Source organism: Engystomops pustulosus, chromosome 3, assembly GCF_040894005.1.
Source record: "Engystomops pustulosus chromosome 3, aEngPut4.maternal, whole genome shotgun sequence".
Taxonomy (NCBI): Eukaryota; Metazoa; Chordata; class Amphibia; order Anura; family Leptodactylidae; genus Engystomops; species Engystomops pustulosus.
This window is the reverse complement of record NC_092413.1, coordinates 171,671,675-171,697,208: the sequence shown is the minus strand read 5'-3', so window position 1 is coordinate 171,697,208 and position 25,534 is coordinate 171,671,675.

Here is a 25,534-nt window from a genome sequence, read left to right as displayed (position 1 = left end):
GAGAAACAACGACCACTTTGTTATGTGCACTGCCCAAGCGTGTTGCTTTATTCATCATTTCTTGTCTGTACTTTTTTTGTATCACAAAATGACACGAGAAGACAAGGAAAAACATAGGGCACAACAAGGAGAACAGTTAATCAGTACATTTTTTTTCCTTGTTTTCCAGTTGATGAATTTATTGCTGTCACAAATTGACTTTTATAAGAACAGCAGATAGTGCGTGCTCATGATAAGACAGGCAGTAAATGCAAGATCTGTTGTGGCAATGTTACCATCTATCATTATGCAAGATAAAGGATGGTGCCGCTTCAGACAACTAACGACTTATTTAAACACTTAACCCTTTCTAAATAGGCTTAATATGCAATGATGATGACTATATAATTATTCAGAGCCTACATTTATAGCAGATATTACAAGACAGCCCGGTAGATACATTTAATGGACTGCTAATAGTCTATTAAAAAAGACATTTATAAAGTTCTTCATGTGCAATGATTCATTGTGTCCAAGGATACAGTGAAGCAGAAGAGCATAGATAGAAAAGGTTACAGGACTTAAAAGAGCACAGGTTATTTGAGGACAACTAAATACACATCAATGTAAACATTAAAGTAGCGGACAGAAAGGGTTGTAATATATCATCAGCTTGAAGACGGTCATATACAGTACATTTAATGGCTCTCTGACTCCCCCAGATCTCCTCATATGCACATGCACTCTTGTCTGAAAGCCATGTGTATTGAATATGGAAAAGAAGGATACTGCTAACAGATTTAACACATTCATTTATCTTTATCGAAAGTGGAAATTGAATGTTGGCTAAATATCCAATACTCATAAAGTAGAAATTGGTTAATATTAGAGGCACACAACTGCCAGGCCATGGCGAAACATCAAGCCATGCAACACCTGGTCAAAAGAAAAAAAAAGTTTTGTGCTGTGTTAGCCAGTATAAGAAATTCCTGTTGCTTTTGATAGGTCAAATAAAGTCACCTTCTTGAGATTGTGATACCTTTTAATGGCTAACTGAAATATAAGATGTTACAAGCTTTCGGGAACTGCACAAATGCAGTCACAAAATGAGAGACGAATTTGGGAATACAGGTCTATAACCCTCTTTGACATCCTCCACACAGGACTCAATCTATCAAAGGGATTCATGGCCCACTACAACCTCTAACAGATGTTATCTTGAGATAGTGGGTCATCAGTGACTCCAGTGTCTTTAACTTGCATGCAATAAACCATTACACTGCCCAAGTCATCTAATTAAGGACCTGTTGTCTTAACTTTGTCATTGCTATTGTCCTTTTGTTTACATTTTGAAAAAGTAAAACATGAAAAAGGTCTGGCCCATAAAAGGTTCAATCTGTAAATTAAGTAGGTTAAATTAATTCAATTATAAATATAAATTTTGGATTTACAAATTCTGGTAATTGAATAATCGTGAAATGAAATTTTACAATTTGCTGGTACTTTCTAAATATGTCAACTGGACATAAAGAGGGAGGGACCCACTGGTTCACCCATGGTAACGGGCGCTCCTCACTGTGAGCACCCCTTACAGGATATACTCGTTTGGAACGGATTAATCTGCCATACACGGGATATCCTATTTTTGAAATAGCACCTTTGTCATCTATCAAGGTGGCTACGAGATTTATTGTCCCCTGATGAGCCTGATGTAAGGTGAAACATGGCATGTAGGGACATGCTCCACCTGAACTTTTATGAGAAAAGTTACTTTTCCCTAGAAAATGCTGGCCCTGTTAAAAACCTACTGGTCCAGGGAAAGGTCCCGGTCGGGGTGGCAGCTTTTTAGGGCTGTGGCTCCGAGGTTAGGCTACACAGGGTATACTAGTCCATTGTCTGATTAGGGAGTAATAGGGATAGTACTGTATCCACATCTACCCTCCTTTTTCTCTGACAGTTACACTGTACCCTGTGTTCCTCCACCCACCTGTACGGTTCCTCCTCTACATCATCCATGGACTGCTCATAGAGTTGCCAACTACTACAGTCATTTGAACATCCATATTGAGGCGTACAGACTGGGAGATGGTGCTTCCTTTTTCAGCTCTACTGCAACCTTCCTATTGGTGAGTCCTGACTCTTCAGGGACCAGATTTTTTCATGTCACGTGTTTATTTTGTGTCATTACGGTTATCTGGTATCTATGAATTCCCTATAGTCACATAGGACCCATAGGTTTAGGTTCCATTTTTAGGCAGATACATGTCTAGGAGTGTTTTCTCACCATTTTTGCATTCACATGTGAGTTTTACTGATGCATTTTAACTATATACATTAAAAGTTATATTTTATTAACCACTTATATTTTCTTCCTATATATACAAGGTAAAATTAAACAATAACATAAAAACCTGATTTGTAATTCCTTTCTAAATATGTCAACTGGACATAAAGATATAGGGGTACATGTATCCAATTTTGCTTGCCTTTTTCGTTATTCTTTGTGACTTTCCATAGTGAATGCGCTCATTTGTGACTCTTTTTTTTTGCACCTAAGAATGTCTCCCTTTAAATTTTCCCATTGTCTAGTTTTCTTCAGTGTTCCCTGAGTTATCACCTGAATACAGATGTGAAAACTACACATTTGTCACTGTCCCTCATAGACGCCGATGGGTAAAATAAAATGTATTGGTTTGGCAGAAATCATTTGCAATTGGATTGAGAACTGGCTGAAGGATCGTATCCGGAGAGTTGTGGTCAATGATTCCTATTCGGAATGGTCACCAGTTATGAGTGGTGTACCTCTTGGCCCACTACTATTTAATAAATTTATTAATGATATAGAGGTAGGTATTAATAGCACTGTGTCTATTTTTACAGATGACACCAAGCTGTGTAGTGTAATACAGTCTATGGAGGATGTTCATAGGCTGCTAGCGGACTTGGACAAAGTTTGGTCATTTACTTGGCAAATGAGATTCAATGTGGATAAATGTAAGGTTATGCACCTGGGGGCTAATAATGCAAAGGCAAAATATATCCTTGGGGGAGTAAATCTGGGAGAGTCCCTTGTTGAGAAGGACCTGGGGGTACTAGTAGATCATAAATTGAATAACAGCATGCAATGTCAATCAGCTGCCTCTAAAACTAGTAAGATCTTGTCATGTATCAAAAGTGGTATGGACTCTCGGGATAGGGATGTAATATTACGAATATACAAGGCACTGGTTCGGCCACACCTGGAATATGCTGTCCAGTTCTGGGCACCGGTCCATAAAAAGGATGCCCTGGAGCTGGAGAGGGTACAATGAATAGCCACAAAAATGATAAGGGGTATGGAGGGTCTTAGCTATGGGGAAGGATTAAAACAACTAGATTTCTTTAGTGTGGAACAGAGATGACTATGAGGGGACATGATTAATTTATATAAATGAATGATCCTTACAAAAAATGTGATGGTAAGTTGTTTCATATTAAATCAAATCAAAAGACAAGGCCGCACAGTCTCCGTCTGGAGAAATCAAGGTTTGATCACCACAGGCAACAGGGCTTCTTTACCATGAGAACTGTCAATCTGGGGAATAGCCTGCCTCAGGCGCTGGTCACAGCAGGGACAGCAGAGAGCTTCAAGAAGGGTCTAGATGCCTTTTTACACCTAAATAACATGGATGGTTATGTTATATAGAATTGTTTCCCCTAAATCCCTTCCTCATGCAATCCCTTCCCTTCCTTGGTTGAACTTGATGGACAAATGTCTTTTTGCAACCCTATAAACTATGAAACTATAAACTTGTTTAAAAATTCTAAAAAAAATAGACGCAAATAGATGCGAATCTAGGGCTGTCCTTCACAGAAATTGATGGCCAAACAATAGCAATTTACTTTAAAACTAATTTTAATATAGGAAATTTAAGTGCAGACAACATCAGTAAAATTAATTGATTGACAGATAAATCAATGATAAAAATTGATTTTCACAAATTAATACAATAGAAAAAACATTTATAGATTCTGCCTGAATACTATGACATTTCAATGGCCTAGTAACTCATCTTAAACATGTTGTACCAAGTTTGTTATACCCATTTACAGTTCTGATCTATTTCTGCAGCGTTCTCCAGTGCCTATAAATAGATATAGAACGTTTATACCTCAGCTGTATTTACATTGGTTTATATGCAAATGAGGCACCACAACTCCCCAGAAGAGGAAAAAATTTAATTGAACAGCCGTCCTAAGACGATAAGTAGTACTCCAAAGACATGGCGCACTTCTCAGACATCTTGTAGATCTCATGGATAATTCACACTTTTCCATACATACTAAATGTGCCACAAATGTATAAGTTTAATTTTTGAATCCATAAATAATCTAACTTCAACTGAAAGGGAACCTGTCATCAGGAGCCCTTTTCTGTCTCTCCAAGCTTTATTTTCTAACTGCAGGACATAAGTGACTGTGACTGTTCTCTTTATATACCTTAAACTGGGGGAGGAGTGGATGAATGTAAGCACTATGACAATACATTATCCCATAGACTTACATCAAGTCCCCATAATATTCTATGGCAGCAAGTTTTTTAAATAGGTAAACAAGATTCCAGCAAGTCTGCTTTTGTAGTTAACAATTTCAACTTTCGCTATAGAAAATGACTAGCATCTCTTTAGTTAGAGATGAAGACTCTCACTGTTCATTAACCCCTGCTACAGGTTCATTTGACTCAGTGGTAATAAACAGAATGTATATCACAAAACAACATAAATTAGTGTGCAATAAAGTAAGATTTACAGATGTCCAAATTTCAATTTTCACCCATCCCAGGCCACTACACTAGAAATTCAACATTTGGAATAAACATGTCTTTATTGGTACATGCAGAATACAACAATAACTACACCTTTTGTACCAGTCTCTTCCTTCACAGTATAGAGAGAACCTTTAATAGGATTTACTTTGATATTATATGAACCTACCCTACTTATATTCGGTGCCTCATTGCCTCTGGGACTATTCTGTACCATCCGTGTCAGTGGTTTGTGTGTGAACTTTGGTTAAAGTATCTGCTGAGTTTGGATTGTTTGGGCCACATCCGATGGGGGTGATATCCACAAACTCCTTTTATACCTGTCCAACCCCATTAAACCTTGCTGGTTCTACTAGTCTTTTCATACATATATCCAATTTCTGCTGTTTATTACCTTGCTATTCTGTTTATCTGACCTATATCTATTAGACCTCTCTCTATTATTTTCGATGTGTGCCTTTGCCGCCATTTTGGTTTTAATCCTGGTCCTGTCTAATTGTTTGTCTGTATCTGTAGTTTGTCCTTGTGTGTCTGCTGGTCTGTCTCTGGCATCATCCTACCTGTTACATATCAGTGAAATCCTGTTAAAATATAAGTCCTGCCATTAGCTTAGCTTTGGCACATACAGATATTAGGCTCACCACAGATATTAAGCTAATTAGTTTTGTGCAAACATATGTAGTAATGTATAAAGAAACTAAGAAAACAACTATGTCCTGGTAAGTAGTGAATACAACAGGGGCACTAACGTTACTCCTTGTAGACCAGCAGTGTGTATGTATCTTCAGAGATGGTGCTAAAAAATAATCATGAACGACCATAGGGGTGGTGCTCAGCATGCAAGATAAAGCTGTCGTGAATCAATAGAAGAAAAACAATCGCGGCACTCACCGGTTGGAGGTTTCTTTATTTCAATTTCAGAATAAAATCAGTCCGCGTGTTTAGCCAAAGTGGGGTAGAGGTAGGAGTAGGGGGTCAAACAAGGCGGCAGCCGTTTTGCGCCGCCTGGTGCTTTCTCTAACGGCGAAACGGCGTTAAGGATAAGGACATGAGGCAGTTTGGGAAAGGTATGGGTCTGGTTTCTACCCTTACTTGAGGTCCTTCTGGTTCAGAAAGAACTTTAGGAGGCACTCACTAAGCCAGAAGAAGAATTTCTCTTGTGACTGGAAATTAGATGACAAATGGAGCAAACCCATCAACAGGAATGTGATTTTTAGCTTGTTATAGTTTCCAATAGCCTATGTCATGCTGTGTGTGCCTGTGCCTCCACATACATTCTGCCTCTCCTGCACACATCCCCCACCCTCCTGCATGGCAGGGGTAAGTGAGCTGCATAAGTGTGAGGGAGACTTACACAAGGACACACAGACTGCCACTGCCTCCCCACCTTGCCGGGGCTTACCACATGCTGCTGGCAAGGAGCTTGTAGATTAAACTTATATAAAGTACTGAACACCTCTTCATCTGGACTTCTTCTTATTTTGCAGTTCTATGGTGAAGTTAAAGGGGTATTCTTGTCTGGGCATTCACATTCAGTTTGATAAATCTGCCATATATAAACATTTCTTCAATTAGATGTTATTAAAAAAAATGTTCCTATGTGAAGATAATTTCTCATAAATGTAGTGATTTTGTCCCTTAGAAATGAGATAGCTTCCTCGGATACGGCCACCTCTGCCTGAGAGATTGCACAAATAAACAAAAAGGTTTTGTATATCAAATGTCCGGGAGTAACTGCATGTCCCACAGCCGTCCTGTGGTAATGATTGCTGAATCCAGGAGGTCAGGCAGGACTCTATAGCGTAAGTCTGGCCACTGCTGCCAGAGTGTGACGTGGTCGTATCCGAGGAAGCCATCTGGTTTCTAAGGGACAACATGACTACATTTATGAGAAATTATCTTCACACAGGAACAATTTTTTTTAATAACATCCAATTGAAGAAATGTTTATATATGGCAGATTAGTGAAACTGAATGTGAGTGCCCAGACGAGAATACCCCTTTAAGTTTCAAACTATCAGAAAACACAGAGCAAATAATCCAAAGGAATGTCATTTGTTTTGCGGTCAAGTCTCCCTTACCATACTATTCTTTGCATGATAACATTCTGTCTCATAAATAAGTAAAACTTTTATTTTCTATAAAATATTCCTTCGACGGCATAAATCCCACTGTCAATAATATCTAAGCAAAGCTTTGAAAATAGGCCGATTTAATGTCTTTCACAGATTGAAATCGTGGCATCACTTACAGAGAATTATTGTAATTAACCCTAGATAAGCATAGACCTCCATTTATCCATTTCACCTTGGCACCTTGGCCTACATAAAATGCTTTATTTTTGGCAGTGATGTAATTGTATACTATAAAGATTACAGCTGTTCAAAGACAGATACACACAGTAGGTATAAAAATAGACCCTATCATGCAGGAATACTAACATTTGGGTTAAAAATGAGAAAGTATAATTTATTGAAAGTACCAACCTATAGTGGCCTCAGGCAAAACATGAAACATTTATTTATTAATTTATTTTTTTGCTGAATACATTTCTTGTGGTATAGAAGAGTAACAATACGCAGTCATAACAGAACCTTTATAGTATCACTAAATATTATTGTTGCATGACATCAAATTTATAAATACTAATTAAATTGGTTGTGAACAGGAATAATGATGCAAAAAACCCAATGTAGTTAAAATACAGTCATTATTCTGTTCTTAACACTACCAGTACAATCATCAAATGTTATCACTCTCATACAGAGCATCATTAAAAGAAAATTCCAGCTTCTCCCCATCGTTCAGTCATAGTTGCATGTTGATACACAATTCTCTTGTCTTATTTATAATAAATCCTCTCGCTTTATGAAAAATTCATTATTCAATTTCTGAAACCAACAGCCATTTTTTCCTATTATTTTTTTGGGGGGGGATTATTTTGCTTTCGTTGGTTAATGTGGAGAGATTCTGCAGGGTGGATTACCACATGGAGAGCATAACATCATTACACAGAAAAGAAGCGAAGCAGCAATATTAGAGCCTTACATTGCAAGGGGCATGGGAGAGAGTATTGTGCCTTGTATAGTGTAACTTTGTTGTCGCACTTGTAATTGTGTCGCAGTTACATTTTTCCCCCCACACTTTAAGTGTGTGGTTAAAGGGGCGTGGACCTTTGTGTTCCTTGTTTGCGCCACATTACTGAGATGTGACACAATTATGTCACAACAGCAATATGGAAAGTGCAACAAGAAAAAATAGTTGCAATTAACTAAGAGTGTGTGCAACTTGCACACAATGGGGGTCATTTACTAAGGGCTCGATTACTAAGGGTGTTGCTTGACGCGCGCTTACCTGCACCCAGGGTAGGACAGTGTACTTCAGTGCAATCCGACAAACTTCAGTGCAGCAGCGACACCTAGTGGACGTCCGGGGAACTGCCTTAGTGAATCCCGGCCGGACCCAAATCCTTCGAATCCTGGATCGCGACAGGACCGGGTAAGTAAATCTGCCCCATTGGAGCTCATTTACTAAGGGTCGCGCTGCTCACTTTTGTCGGACTGTGCACCTTTTTCGGGGCTAAAAAAACTTGCATAGGTATTTAAGAAGTGTCTATGCTGGAATTGAGGCTCACTTGACCCTTTTGTGGCACAGCTGCACTGGCTTAATATAATAACTATTTTTATGGTATGGTGAACTGCCAAAAAAAAAATCTTCCCATAAATTGATGATTTTCATCTCCTCCACTAACAATGAGTTAATAAAATCTCATCGATTAGCTGAAGATGCCCCAAAATTATGTACCAGAAAAATGCATCTCATGTGACAAAAATAAAAGCCCTAATATGTCCACATTAACCCCTTCCCGCCGCTGCCCTTTTTCATTTTTGTGTTTTCATTTTTCAATCCACACCTTCAAAAATCTATAGCTTTTTTATTTTTCCATGTACAGAGTGGTGTGATGGCTTGTTTTCTGCGTAACAAAAGCACTTCATAGTGATGGTATTTAATATTCCATGCCTAGTACTGGGAAGGGGTAAAAAATTCTGAATGCAGTAAAACTGGTGAAAAAACACACTTGCGCCGTTTTCTTGTGGGCTTGCTTGTATGGATTTCCCTGTATGCACCAAATGACATGTCTTCTTTATTCTTTGGGTCGGTATGATTACGGGGATAACAAATTTGTATAGGTTTTATAATGTTTTCATACATTTACAAAAATTCAAACCTCCTGTTTAAAATTTATTTTGCCATCTTCCGGCGCTAATAACTTTTTTATACTTTGGTATACAAAGCTGTGGGTGGTGCCATTTTTTTTGCGAGCTTTGATGACATTTTTCCGTTAAACGCTGGGAAAAACTGTTATTATATTTTGATAGATTGGGCATTTTCGGACATGGCGATACCTAATGTGCTAATAATTTTAACTGTTTATTTATATTTATATCAGTTCTATAGAAAGTGGGTGATTTGAATTTTTAGTTTTTTTTATCATTATTTTTTTAAAATTTTTACTATTTTCAGTTCCCCTAGGGTACTTTAACCCTAGGTTGTCTGATTGATCCTACCATATACTGCCATACTACAGTATGGGGATTTACCTCCTCATTCTTTACAATGTGCATTGGGCGGCTTATCTGCTTTAGGCAGGGCCTTAGTCCGCAAGGACGTCGCAGGGTGAGTTCGCCACCAACTATCTAGTCTGACAGCTAGCGCCAAGCCTGGTTGTGGTTGCGCATTTGCTGGACAGGTACTGACAGTGTAATTTTGTTATCCTGAGTATATTTAAGAATCTTGTCTTGTCATGGAAATATCCCTTTAAAGTCGTGCAAAAAGAAGTCATGCAAGAAATGCTGATGCCATTGAGGATGTGATGGCTGCCTGGCTCTCCAGACTAGGAAACGGCAGATTGGCTACATTGTTTTCCTTTGCAAACAATATAAAAACTAAAAAGTAACAAATGTTAAACAGCAAGAAAATACTTGATGTTCTTTCTATATCATCATTACCTATTTTTATCTACAGTACTCTATAAATATCACTGTGAAAGGAAAGGACTGTTCTTTGTTGTATGTTTGTTTTAGCCAGGAGTAGATAAATGGAAAGTAAACTGAAAAGGTTTCTATTTTCAATATTTTTATTTTTGCTTAATGTCAGTCTTGTCTACTGTTCCTTCCTTTAGTATTTTCATAAAATGTAATGTGCACTGATAGGTAAATGTCACCTCCTGTTATCAGATACATGTCCCCTTGTAAATGCACATTAGCCCGTCTTTAGAGAAAAAATCCCTGTTGTTACAGTTACTGATAATATTACCTATTTTGCATCATCTTCTCCACCACGTGGGGGTATGCCTGCCCGGCGGACCCATCCAGGAGCTCTCACCCAGATTGACAGTTGTAAATATATATTCAGACAAACAGTTTAATGCATTAATAATATTATCTTATTGATTTTAATTACTAATTAGTTACAATACTTATAGATCACATTAGATCTTACTATTTAAAGGGGACATGTCAGGCACATCAAGCCCCCCATATGTTCCTTAGAAATAATCTTGTATTTATCAGCCCTTAGAGACCCCAGAAAAATTGTTTGTTCAAAAAGTCTTTAGCAGAGAGCTGCATGGGATAGGTAATTATTGTACAGTAGATGGATTTAGCTGGAATCATTTTAACAGTACATAAGGAATGAAGTACTATATGTCAATAATGGGAAATTATTAAATGCTTAAATATATGTTTAGCAGTTTCAATGTTGAGTGAAAGACTTTCTCCAGTTGTCGACATGATTTTGTAATGTATGTAATTTGGTAATAAAATAATAGGCCAGATCACTGGGCTGGTGTAGGTTTGCAGATGTTATTAAATGCAGGAGCTGGAAACGTCAGGTTTAAGTTATGGAACAGTAGAAGTTGGAAAAAGAGGTTTCAGTAGTTTGGAGAACAGATATGAAGATGCCATGACAACAGAAATGGCGATGAACCCTTTTTGAACTATTTGAGTAAAAAAGAAGTTTCAAAGTCTGAAGCCATTGGAAATGTAAATGTGTCTTCTAAGTATTACTACACGTGCCAAATGTGCCAGGATCTACTGCTACTTATATATATCTTATGAAGCAAATGGGTTAAATCTGTATCGAGGGTTTAGGGAAAAGATGCACTCTGAGTATGTGACTATAACAACCTTTATACATTAGTAGTAACCACTATACTATAGGCTGTTAAACATGGCTCCCTCTCTAGGCTCAGTTTGTTACTATGTGATTTATCTATGATTGGCTGTTCCTTTCAGGCCATAATGGGTGTCCATTTTTCAGTTTTATATATGTGAATTGACCCCACATGATTTATAATTTACTGTTTTGATTGAATATCAATCAAATATGTTAAGGTTGTAAAGATGGTTTTCCTGTGTTCGTAGGAACTATATGTATATCTGTCCCAATTAAAGGACCTCAGCTAAATTTCCACTTCTTCTTAGTAGAAATTGATTGGATTTTGAATCCATATGTTATTAATTGTTCATTGTAGAAAAATGTATAAAACAATTAAAGAGGTTGATTAAACCTGTAATTGACTGCATTGAATTAAAAAAAGAAAAATTATATGCTACAGATTTTCTATGGACTGGGAAGAACAAGTTTTCCTTTGAATAAACAAGGAGGCAACAGACATCACAGGGGACCACGACTCTAGTGTAGTATTGTATACACCTTGATAAAACAAAATATAAAACAGCCAGTTGGCCTCTCACCTTATGTTAGATGAAATACATCATGTAATATATGTAGGTAGGGAGTTGCAAGTCCCATCAATCTACTGTGAAGGAGAATCATCTCAGGGATGTAAAATCCAAAGGCGCTTCTTCCATAAGCAGCGCCCAGGTTTAGGGTGGCCCCAAGCGTATGTTGCTCTGCCATTCATAGTCGAAGTGTCACCACGTGTTACTGCTCTCCAGAAAGGATGGTAAGGCATGGCGCACCTCAATGGGAAATAAGCCCAGAGAGTCAGAGTCAGCAGTGAACTGTTTCATTCTTTACTGAAGAAATTCAGGTACAAATAAATACCAGCAAAACACAAGGCTGACTTCTCCAATCTCCTTCATGGCCGAAGGGCTCTATGCTGAGGAAAGGCCTGGGCTAGCTGTACCTCTCTTTCTCAGAAGCCTGGTACTCTGGTAATAGGCAAGAAGGCCACGCTCTATGGCAGAGTACCTCTGTCTCAGCTTCTTCTTCTGGTTGCTCAGGTAGACCGTCAGTCTTCTCCTCTAAGCTCTGTTCTCTAACAGCAGGGACTAAGGACTGGACCTATTCTCCTTCGACCAGGGGAGAAGTGGTTACATTTTAGCACAAAGCGATGACCAAGCGCTTTCCCACAGACTTACAGAGTCTCCAAAATATTCTATAGCAGCATCGTTCTAAAGTGTAAACAAGTTTCCAGACAGCACCTGTCATTCTAAAGGTCAAGCTGTCTGTCTGTCTGGTAAACAAGTCTGTTTTTCTTCTGCAAAACAATTTCTGCTGTAAAATTACTGACTTCTCTGAGTGATAGAGATGCACAGTCAGACATGTCTCTCAATGTTTATTAACCCTTTCTACTAGTCTATAAACAGATATTCTTAACAAAACAATGCAAGTTAACCAGTGATGTAAAATAAAGTAAGAAGTGCTGAGTTTGCATAGGGGAAGCATTCAAATGTCCACAAATGTCCAAAGTTCAATGCTCCTCTGTTGCAGGACACTACACATACAAGAAACTGAGAAGAGGGGGGAGTAGAAGGACAAAGAGAACTTATTGCAGTAGTAGGCGCACAGGACAGTCATCCATACAACTACTACTTCATCAAGTTGCCTTGTCCTTCTACTCCACCCTGTTCTCGGTATGTTTTCTTGTCCAATTTTGCATTGTGCCATAGATTCATTTACTCTCAGATTGAATTTATCTCCTGGGGATGATTCTCATTCAGATTGTCAGATGTGCAGCAAACAATAGGTCAGTTTCCATAAAGAAAATGTCTGCAATGCGTAAACGATCTACAAAATCTCCTTCACTTGAAGGATACCATTACATGAAGCAGATTTTCACATTAAAATCTGCACTTGGTGTTTTGTACTTTTACCCTCATAGTATAAAAAAAATCGCTCTCTTAATCAAATTATTCAATGTACTAAATGTTAACTCTGTTTACGTTACTCATCATAACAAGACATTAGCGCTGTCAGAAGTTCAGGCAAGGCGTTTTTATCAACATCTTGCAAGTAAATCAACAGGTGTCATAAACATTTCCATTATATCCTGTCTGTACAAATATGGTGCCTGTATGTTCCAGGGATAATGAAAACATCTGAGATAGAAACAGATTGGGAGAGAATTAGTAAATTTGTTTTTCATTAATAAATTAAGGCAGAGTAGCTCAGCAATGCAAAACCATAATTAGAAATCGGAAGATGTGTACTCAGTGTTCTGCCAAAAATATATGTATGAAAATGATTGTGTGTGTGTAGTGTGGGAAAGGAAACATTTTTATCCTAGAAAAAAATGAAACATATTTTAAAAATAAATATATGATTTGTTTGTTTCTGCATCTCATGAAAACAAACCCCTTTTTCTGCATCTCATCGTGTAATGTTTAGTATTAGGTGATAATGCAGGAGCCAGAATTATTTTTTTTTACATCCTTCTCCTCTGTCTCTCTCTTCCTCCATTCTTCCTACATGTCACAATGTATTACATATACAGTAGGCACCTACATAAAAGGGGTATAAGGGCAGGGGCGTAACTACAGCGGTAGCAGCCATAGCAGCCACTATGGGGCCCACAGTGTCAGGGGGCCCCATCATCCGACTGGAGAATGTGCACCATTATATAAATATTATGTATGGTGTGTATAAATATAGTACGTTATGTGTGTATGTAAGCTGTATGTATGTATATGGCACTATATGTGTGTATATGTTATGAGTATATGCTCTATATGTGTGTAACAGTGTAAAAATGTGTGTATGAGTGATGAACTTATGTATATAGGAATGTAATATATGTATATTTTTAAACCGGCAAGGGGGCCCATTCAGAAGTCTGCTATGGGGCCCTGCCTCTCCTACTTACGCCACTGTATAAGGGCATATCAGGACCGGTAGCTGCAGAGCATTGTAGCACCCATTGAAGGTGTTGGTGGTGGTGAGCCTGAATGTCGAACTCAAACATTTGGCTGCAATGTTTGGCACAGACCTGGTTGTGTCTTCTCATCCCTATTGTTACCCTCTTAATGCTGCAGCCTTTTTTTGTTTTTGTGTGGGCTTGTTTACTGGGTAATAAATTGTACTTCCTTGTTACGCTATTTAAAGGAAATCAACCACTGAAAATAACGAAAAAAAAGCTAGAAATACTCACCTCCGCTCCTCTTCACCTGTTCTGTCTGTTGCTAATCTTGATACACTGGGAATTAACAGCACAGAGTGGAGGAACAAGATGTCTGGCACTACGGCTGTAGGATCAAGGTGAAGAAGAGCAGTATTTTTAGCCTTTTTTGTGACTTTCAGTGGTTGATTTCCTTTAACATGCCATGCAATGCACTGGTGAGCTGGAAAATTTTCAAATGGCGTAAAATTTACGAATAATTTTCTTTTGGCCTATTTTACTAGGCCTTTCTCTGTGCACTCGAAATGAAACCTCTCCTTTATTCTTTGCGCCAGTACAATCATAGAGAAAATAAATTTATATATTTTTTTATTATTTTTTTAATACATTTTAAAATGTTTACATTATTTGTACAAAAAAAGAATTGATACCAATTTTGGGGGCTGCATGACCTTTTTTATAATTTTTTATTTAATTTTATTGTGTTGTGAAATGGCAAAAAATTGATTGAGACATTTGGGCTCTATTTCCTGTGACGTTTTGAGACAGGTCGATACCTAATATGCTCATAATTTAATATGTTTATTTTTATATCAGTTCTAGGGAAAGCATGGTAGTTATGTGTTTATGTCTTTTCATTTTATTTTAAATAAATATATTAAATAAATTATTTATTTTTAGACCCCCCCCCCCCCCCCAGGGTCTTTGAACCTTAATTGCTCCCACCATATTCTTCAAAACCACTGTACTGCAGTATAAGGGGATTTTATAAATTACAGATGATACTGAGATGCATTCTTATTGGGTTAAGATATATCATTTTCATGCATTGTAATTCCTGGTCTTAAATTAGAAATCAAGGAAAGATTAAAAGGCAGTATACAATAAGGTAGGAAACTGACAAAACACCACATATGAGCAATTTCACAGAAGTCCATGTCACTCATATGTGAAGTACAGACTGTGTGGTCCAATCTGACGTGTAGATGCTTTTTAATGTTGTCCCTTTATTGCTTACTGTTTATATGAACCATACTTCACTCATCCATGTGTGAGAATCAAAAAGTTGCACTTTTAGGTTGATTGATAACATGTGACTGAAGCAATTTGTGTTTCCATGGCAACTGTTTTCATCTGCAAAGTCCTTTGAGGACAGAACAGATTTTTGGGAGTATACTTCCAATATGCAATTTCCTGAGTAATTGGAGTCATCATTATTATTTTCCTTACTTGCCATAGTATTTATACTTTGCACACTGGAGAATGAAGCTAAAATAAATAGGTCTAAATGTAAATTATTTATGTTTTCTTTTATGACAATACAGAACCCTATGGACCTATAACATAAATTATCCAGTGAAAAGCTGATTGCCGCTCTGTGCTTGCTGTGTCCTTCCTTAGGCAGAGTGATCAGCCCATGAAACAGGACACAACATGGTCCACAAACTTTGTGTAAAAAGTGTTTTAACCCAAATAGTTTTAGGATTAGAAAGAATTTTGCCATTTTAATGTCATAAATAACATGTTAACTTTATTCTGAATATAGTGTTGAACTGGGGGGGGGGGGTGATTATCATGAAGTGCCAGCTTATGACTAAACTCCACCCCACATGTCCTGCCAGATCCACCCACTTACTGTGGAGTTGGCATAATGGGGTAAATTGAAACCACATCAGGGTTTGTATGTCAGAAAAATGGTCTTAAAACCCTGATAAACCTGCCCCACTAAGTGTATTTATTTTTATCTGTTGCTTTATTTCCTTAAGGATTCCGGATCCTATGTGGGTCAATAGTAACGAACAGATAAGAATTGTACACTGGCTACGCCTTCTTTCAGTTGTGTATAAAAGGTTATGTACTTTCACCCTCTATGTAGTTTATGATGCCACTACTATTGATCACTTGATTACACATGTAAATATATGTAATATTTATTTCATATTAAAGTTAAAAACAGATGCAGCAATTTAGTTGTTTGATTCATATCTATTTTTACCATTGATATGAAAAAGGATTATTTATTTTTATATGTATCATTTTTTTCTGTAGGTTTAGTGTTCACCTATATAAGCCTTATTTACACAGACATTGACAAAGAGAGGTATAAACATTTTTCTTATAATTTGTATCTAATATTTTACTAGTGGTTAGCATTACAGCCTTGCAGCACTGGGGAACTGGGCTCACGTCCCAGGATCAATATCTCCAAAGAGTTTGTATGTTCTCTCCGTGTTTGTGTGGGTTTCCTCTGGGTCCTCTGGTTTCCTCCCACACTCCAAAACATACTGGTAGGTTGATTAGATTGTGAGCCCCAGGGGGACAGGGACTGATTTGGCAAGGTGTGTGCAGCGCTGTGTAATCTGTGTGTGCTATATAAATAAAGGAATTATTATTACTATTATTCAGTACTTATGTAATTGTGTTGAAGTGTATTTTGCCTGTTTATATAATGTGCCCAGAGACCCTTTTATGGCCTCCATCAAAGCTATAAAGAGCATATAAATGAAGTTTAATTAAGTGAGAGTAAACAATAAATGTTGGCATTCCGTAATTCTACAGTGTTAAAGTTACCGTAATACAGTAAGTGTTGGATAATAGGTTGTCAGAAAGATTGCAATCCCCCATAACCAATCATGCCTCTCCAACTATGAACATGGGAGAGGATGTGACGAAGAGGGTTGCAGATAGCAATAACTGCACACACCTCTCCATCAGGCAGATACAGGCAGTCCCCGGGTTACATACAAGATAGGGTCTATGGGTTTGTTCTTAAGTTGAATTTGTATGTAAGTCGGAACTGTATATTTTATCATTGCAATCCCAGCCAGAACTTTTTTGGTCTCTGTGACAATTGGGTTTTAAAAATGTTGGGTTGTCATAAGAATCAATATTAACACTAAAGCTTCATTACAGACACCTGTGATAACTGTTACAGCTGTTTATTGTAGCCTAGGACTAAAGTACAATAAATTACCAATATCCAGAGGTCCGTTTGTAACTAGGGGTTGTATGTAGGTCGAGTGTTCTTAAGTAGGGGACCGCCTGTATAGACAAACTTTAACAGGGTAGGGTTTTATATTTACAATGTTAAAGTTTTGTATGAGTGGCCAATGTAAGATTATAATGAAAATGAAATGGGTGGTCTAAAGATATTGTCCCACACCTTGTGACTACCCTCCCATATAGATTGTGAGCCCTCACAGGGAGGATCCTCCTTCCACTTGTTTCCTGATCGTTGTTGTTTTTGCATTAATTCTTGTCTTAATGTAATGTATGTGAGCCTCTTATGTATTTTATAGCACCATGGAATAAATAAATAATAATATTCCAGGACTATAATATTGCTATAAGAAGTTCTGGCAGTTAACTCTGGGTCAGCTTACCCCTGTTAAAACAAAAAATCAGTCTGCTGAAAATGAACATGCCTGACCCTTCTTGTTACATCTCCAACATAGTATTGGCCAACATTCATATACATTGTACAGCCACTATAACCCACTTTTCATTGGTTTATCAGGCACAGCTCCATTCACTGTGCAGTGATCTGAAGCACCTAATATTCAGTCAACAAAGTAATGTGCTCCTGGCAAATTGAGCAGTGACTGTGGTGTCCTCCATCAGCTGCTTGGGTAGGGTTCTGACATTTGGATCTCCACAGATCTGTTTCTGAAAATAGGACATGAATAATTATTTCCAGAAAAAAATTCTTAACCCCAGTTTTCTGGCAGTCAATTAGATATGAATAAAATGAAGACCTGTTTCCTGTGGCTCTCAATAAGCTTGGGCATGGACGTGACCCTAGGCTTTATGCATGGAAAACATGGCAAGTCATCTTATTCATCCTAACAGTGACAAACTAGCAAAAATAATACTCTACTCTTATAGAACAGTTAAATATGTATATTGTCTCTCATATGACCACACACACTTCACAGGGGTTCTCATTATTCACTAGTTATTATAATAATCATTAACAGCGCCCACTGCTTTTGGAAACAATAAAGAATTGCTACTGATGACTTTATGATCATTGGACACTCAAATATCCTTCTAATAATCTAATTGTAACATTCACCCATCAGACAGTTCAGTGATCAGTCTGAAGCTGCCAGTCTTAGATCACTGTGTCCATGTAAAAAAAAATAAAATACATGAAATAAAGAATGAAAATTATAATGTGCTTTGAAGATGTTACTGTCAAATTCTTTAAACATATAATGGCAGACTTTCCATGATTAAAAATAAAATGAGATCTGAGGCTGGAAAAAATAGACTGGTAATGATTAGTCTTACTCAAGAAATCACTCTGCTTCCCCTAAAGCCAAGAAGCACAAATTAGGATGTGGCATTTAGGAAGATGTGTATGCTGATCATTGAAGTGTATTCAGTCTACATCACACAAGAATATAATTGATAGTGTTCAGGCAATATGAAGCAAGAAAAAAGAGGGAAAATGTTGGCTTAGGACATGACCTCTTCTTTGTAGGAATTAAATGTTCCTCTCTGACCCGTGGTTTAACATAAGTGTTGTGTGTTACAAAAATACAGGAATCTTTCCGAGCCATTCTGCCATGTACAGTGTTTGCATGTCATTTCACCAAGATCAGAAAGGCCTGGTGATAAAATGGATTTGTTCAAGCAGAACTATGAGCTTTGATAAGCTGAGGGATAAGATAAAACAATTTGAGATGGGTTGCCATGCAGAGTACTGTGATATACAAAATGCTGTATTTCATTCACTTGTTGCTATTTTCATCAAATGTAGCACAATGTTCTAACATGTCTTTGATACTCAATATTATAGTGATGAAGGTGACTTTAAAACTTTTTATTTTTCATTTTGAAAAATTATTTAGCGATTAGAGATAATCATCCAAATTTTAATTAATTGAAGCTCCCTCAAATATTTCCAAAGATTCGATTCAGCTTCTAAATTGAAGTCACTCCAATGGTCCAATGAACTACCGGTAGCCCCTGGTAGTTCTCTAAAAAAACATATTTTCATTAAATATCTCATTGTGATGATAAAGCTGCCACTCCACTAAGCATAGAGGATGCCACCCTGTCTAGGAGGTCTAGATATAAAGAGATGTTTCGAGAGATCCTTGTACTGCCCATTCAGATATTTGTAATTGTAATAAGGTCTCTCCTCAGTTGTCTTATCTAAATGACCCAAAATTTTGAAATCTGTCATTGTATTCGAGCCCCCACATTAACCTAATAATCTTGGTTGCTCTCCACTGCACCCGTTCCAGTTCTACTATGTCCTTTTAATATACGTACTGGTTCCCAAAACTGTACACAATATTCTATGTGTGGTCTGACCAGGGATTTGTATAAGGGCAAAACTACAGGGGAGATTTATTAGAAGCGTCTGAGAAAAGCACTGTTTTATTTGCCCATGGTAACCAATCACAGCTCAGCTTTCATATTCCCACGGCTGCTTATACAATAAAAGCTGAGCTCTGATTGCCATGGGCAACAAGAACAGTTCTGCTCTGACATAATTCTGATAAATCTATGCCCTGATCATTAGAATCTAGGCCTCTCTTTATACACCCTATGCTTTTATTTGGTTTATTGGTAGGTACTGAAATGAAGACACTGAAATTAAGTTTACGATCTTCCTATACCACCAAGCCTTTTTCAGCTGAAGTTTTACCAAGCGATTGACTGTTTAGAACATAATTGTACTTTGATTCTATGGCTTTAGTGCACACATTTATGTACATTAAACCTCATCTGCCATTTCTCTGCCCATTCCTTAAGCTTCCACAAATCGATCTGTACTGTTATACTATCATCCTATATACTAACTACATAACAGAGCTTAGGATCCTCTGCAAATATTGAAACTGTGTAAAGCCTTTATGGAGTAATTACTAATATAAAAAAGACAGGGCCCAATACTGACCCCTGTGGCACCCCAACGGTAACTTAAAACCAATCTGACAATGTGCCATTAATAAAAATGTTTCATATTAGTAAGCTTTTATGCACTGTATCAAATGCTTTGGAAAAGTCCAGATCCACAGTCTCTTCCATGTCCAGACTAGAACTTAACTCCTCATAGAAGCTGATCAGATTAGTCTGACAGGACTGGTCCCTCATAAACCCATGAAACTGACATTGAAGCAATGTCCCCCACTGTATCACATTAAAGTATTGGGTTATTTGTTTATTTATTAATTCAGTTTCTAATAAAAGTTAAGTGTCTAATGGTCAATAGATATAAGTGTCTGGGAATTAGGAGTAAGTGTTTTGAGCTAAAAATTGTAGCCAACTTTGGCAGCGGGATGTAAGTGGTTAGCACTTCATGATCCCTTTGTGCGGACAATGTGCTTAGATTATCAGGGCACAGGTTTATATACACTTCCATTTGGCTTCTGAACATTGTACTAGTATCTGACACATAGAAAGAGAAATGATGAGAAAGACGAGAGATGATAGGTGATGAAATCCATGAGATGGATATAACACATAATGACACTCTCAGCTCTGCTAGCTCATCTAAAACACACACAACACTACTATATACCTCCCTTCCCTGATATAATGATGTTATCTGTCTGTAGCTTGTAGCTTTACTCTCCTCACAATGTGTTGTGTTGTTGTTTGCCGGAAGGAAGTCGGTGTGTATGTAAGCTTGTCCTTGAATGCAGGGGGAGGGGCTAGAGGCAGAGAGGAGCTCAGTGCAGCAACAGACAGTAAAACGAGATGTCTGCTGACGCTAAATTCAGAAGATCTAGGGTAGGATCTAGAGGCAACAAAAATTTTGTACACTAGGACTGATAGAGACAGGTTGCAATTATATCTTTAAAATTCTATCATTTTTTTTATAATAACAATGAATTAGAGAATGTGTTGTCTTGTTATCCTGAGTACATTTAACAAACTTGTCATTGTGGGAATACCCCTTTAAAATTATAACTTTATATCCATTAGAAATCTAAATTAAGAATTTTAACAGGTTTGGTAATCACTAGAAAAACATGAAATGCATTCTTTGTTCCTTTACAATGAGACCTAATGGATTATGGATCCCATCCTAGGGCATGTACCAGAGACCTTTTTATGTGAACTGGAGACCATAAATGTGATCTGAACAAAGTCAAAAATGGTTCTTCATTTTTTATTTATGTAACAGCAAAGTATGAGAACATTACTGTCATTTTGCTTGCCATGTGTGTCCAACCGAGTAGACAGTTAGGTAGAAGAACAATATCTGCTTACTGAAACTGAAACTGTTTGACATAGAAGGGGTGGATTGCCTTAGGAAAAATATTGTATTTCCCTGCGGTTTAAATCAAGACTGGCTTATCTTGTCAAATTGTAGCTGCTTGGCGCTTGCTTGTTTTTATAGGATGGGGGTATAGCGACTCTTTTAAATCTGAAAGTATCAAAGACTTTAATAGAAGATATAAGAACCTCAACACTAATCTGTCACAAATGAAGATATTAAATAATAATAAAAATAGATATTGACACTTTGCTATGAGCAATATGAAACCCATTTGTCTGACACGGTTTGATGCATGAGTATCATAAACTCTGATCTGTATGCAGTTGTTATGTGTATGCCTTGAGGCATGTGTGCTAATGATTTAGTTATGTCTTAAACCTCAAAACCCAGCAAAGTTACAGTCACACAGAATCCCAGGTGCCCTGAAGGGGCCCCTGCGACCATTCTGCTAAACAATAGAGCAGCATTGTTATAAATGATACAAAATAGTTGATGGTCCCTGGTATAAATTTTGTGCTTAAACTTAAAGGGCACCTACCACCAGGATTCTTCCTATAAAGGTAGATCGGGTGGTAGGTGGATGTAAGGGACGTGAGGATAGCTCTTTTTACTTATGCGGCTACTGGGGCGTGAAGTAGCCGGGCACGAGGCTATACGGCGCGGCTACTCCACGCCCAAGTAGCCACGTTACTCCTCCTACCCTGTGTGTTCGGCGCGCAGCTCCTCGTAGCATGCGCAGAATGCAGGTCCGCGGCTGAGCAGCCACAGCTCCGAGGCCGGAGCTACTGCCGCACACACAGGGTAGAAGGAGTAATGTGGCTACTGGGGCATGCAGTAGCCGCATAAGTAAATTTACATATTAAGGGAATAAAGTTTATTAAAAGTTACCGGGGACGTGAGGATTAGCTCTAAAAAGAGCTATCCTCACGTCCCTTGCATCTACCTACCACCCGATCTACCTTTATAGGTAGAATCCTGGTGGTAGGTTCCCTTTAAAGTCATGCTTCAGATCCAGACCAAATAGTTCAGATTCCCACTGACTAACAATTTACAAAATCCTTGCTTACATTCAAGAGAAAAAACAAAACATAATGGGTTATGTTATGTCTCTTCTAGCAGATAGGGTAGGAAGGGGGCACGGGCATGAATACCCTTTTTTACTATACTAGTATAGTCTCTGTTGTAAAACCAGCATACACTATAGCTGAAATCTCTGCCAGGTCAGAACTGGTATAAGCTGAACTGACCTGATGGGGATTGCCTCCGGATCTATTAAAGGGAACCTGTCACTACGCACACAAATACAGCTGGTGGCAGTTTCCCATCTAGTCCTAGTAACTGACTGACACTAAAAATTGTTCCCCTTCCAATTTAACTTTATAATTTTACTTGGTATCCAGGATGTCTTACAGATTGGTCAGTTACTAGGGCTCTATAGTAACCGGCTTCTAACTGTTTTTGTAAAAAATTGGATGTAATTTTCCCTTTAAGATGGCAGAGACTCTTAGTGGAGCAGGCCCCAGAGCACCGGGGAGGTGGTGGGAGGGGTATTAAGTCTAGTTTTCAACTAGTCTTGACAGATTTCCCCTGAATATTGATAATTTGTTGGATAAATTAAGTCAAATATGCACTATAATAGTTCTTAATAAAAATCCTACAAATGCTTCAATTTATGACCGTGGGGTAGCCACACACAGACAAATAGGATATCACTTTGTATCACACAAGCAATAGGGAGGAAAGATATGAATGTAGATGATTCCAATGGAATGAATTCTGGACTGGTTTACAGTCACTTCTGACATGGCGGAGTTTGTACATGTAAAGTACAACAAATATCAATGGGCATCTTCATGACTACTAGAAATCCAATACAAGGTCATATCACCAAGAAGCCTCTGTACCTCTGACTGCATTGCCCATGTTGTAGTCAGTTTTCTTTATTATAAATCCGGTGCTAACACATTTTCAGTTATCAGTAAATGACATGTCTGACAAACAATGATGAATACTGAATAGCAACAACAGCTAAATCCAAAATAGGAGACCTTGTGGTGACCTTGAGCAAGTTTAGGAAATGAAAAAGAATTATTACTGACATCCTGTGTATGTCATGTAAGAACTCATTATTCTCGCCTCCGTACCACTCCTTACTCACACTGTTTTTTCTTTATCAGATAAGTTCTAAATTTACAATGTCAAAACAGAAATAGAACGCCATGCATCTACTTATCACATTTTATTCTGGAGTTTGATTGTGACCAAGTCTCACTTTTACTTGTGCTAAAAGATGCAGTGTTAATCTTGTGCTATATATTTTTAATTATTGCATCTTCAGACCTTTTCATTGAGGTGGTATACTGTGTATCCCCTCTGCGTCAGGTTACATATGGTAGTGGGATATTAATTGGAGAAGATCCATTTTTTCTGATAATAATTTATTTAATTGTAAAACTATCAGTTTTAATAAAAATGCTTTTTTTTCATTATATCGCAAATGACATTATGAGTACTGGTTAAAATCAAAGAAAGGGTTAATGATATATTGTAATGCAAATCAGTAATGGAATATACATTGGGGTACATTTACATGAAGTGCTGGTGTCTGCACTGGATTGGTTACCGACTTGCCCTCAGAAAGGATATACATATTTAATATTGTGGTACTATGCAGATATATTTGTGGTACCAAGACCATTTTCTGTCCGTGGGACCAAAATCTGTCGCAAGCTGCAGAAATGTGTCTAGCAGTCGCTTGGCGCTGTGGCAATACTTCAGTAGGTGACCTCGTCCGACAGCCCATCCATTTGGAATTGGACGCAGAAGGACATGTTCCTCTGACATTATGGTTACATAAAACTAATAAAAGTTATGTAACTTATGGTTGCGAGAGGTAAGGGGGGACCTATAATGCCTGAATTTTATGTGATAGTTTGATGTAAGATGGTGGTCCACTTCAAAATAACATAGTAGGTGGTATAGTGTAGTAATGTAAGAAGGGAGGAGTTCAGGAGTAGATGTCACTTCCTCTCCTGTATCTCGCTTTCTCTTTCTCTCCCTAGAAAAACAGAAAGAAACATGTCCCTCCCACCCGCCTTATTCCATCGGTAGTTTACAACTGGTTATTTACCTATTACATGTACAGTATAATGCTATGAAAATGATTGTCTGTTATTTGTTGAACTTTGACACTGTTTACCCTGTATCATGTAGATTTCTTAATGGACTGTTGATGAGATGAAGTTGGGCTTTCCTCCTAAGCCCAGGGGAAGGGAAATTCTTCAGCCATGGTTCCATAGAGGTTTCCTCCACAGGAGGTTTTTCTGAGTGCTGCGGGATGACTCTTTGTGAGTCGGAGGCTGCCTATATGTAAAGTTTCTGCCTGGAGATTAAAATTTCTCAATGTTATGTTCTTGGCTTTAGTTAAAAAAATAAATGAAGGAAATAGAATGGGAGTCAATTTTTGGCCATAAACAATGGCATTTTGTTGGCGGTAGAGGAGTCAGGTGGAAGGTGCAGGCAAGTTATTGGTGGATTAATTTAACTTATAGAGGATGTAAAACTTCATGGTGGTGAACAGGCTGGCCTCTCTATGCCAGACAGCTGTGGATTGGGGTATTGGTGAATCCCACCCCTAGCATGTCACCTGACTCCTCCTCTGATTTAAATAAAGCTGTGGCCATTTTGACCTATTAAGTTATGTTGTTGTGAAGTTTTTACTGACACCGTGTTCTTCTCTTGCCTAAGTTGTTTTAACCCCTTACTGACGTGCACCGTAGTAGTGCTGCGCGCCTCGGGTCCTGATGCAAGGAGAGGGCTCACGAGCTGAGCCCTCTCCTTAGCCGGTAAGTCTTTGCTTCATATTGCAGCAAAGACTTACCGCCATCTTACCGCCATCGTTGCTACCCTTGACGTCATCGTATGGGAGTAGTATGACATTGTATGGCAGTATATGATAGGATCGATCAGACAACCTAGGGTCATAGTACCTTAGGGAGTCTGAACAATAGTAAAAATAAAAAAAGTTAAAAAAAAATATAATAAAAAAACCTAAAAATTAAAATCCCTTGCCTTTCTCTAGAACTGATATAAAAAAAATAAACAGTAAAAATTGTAAACACATTAGGTATCCCCAAAAACAACT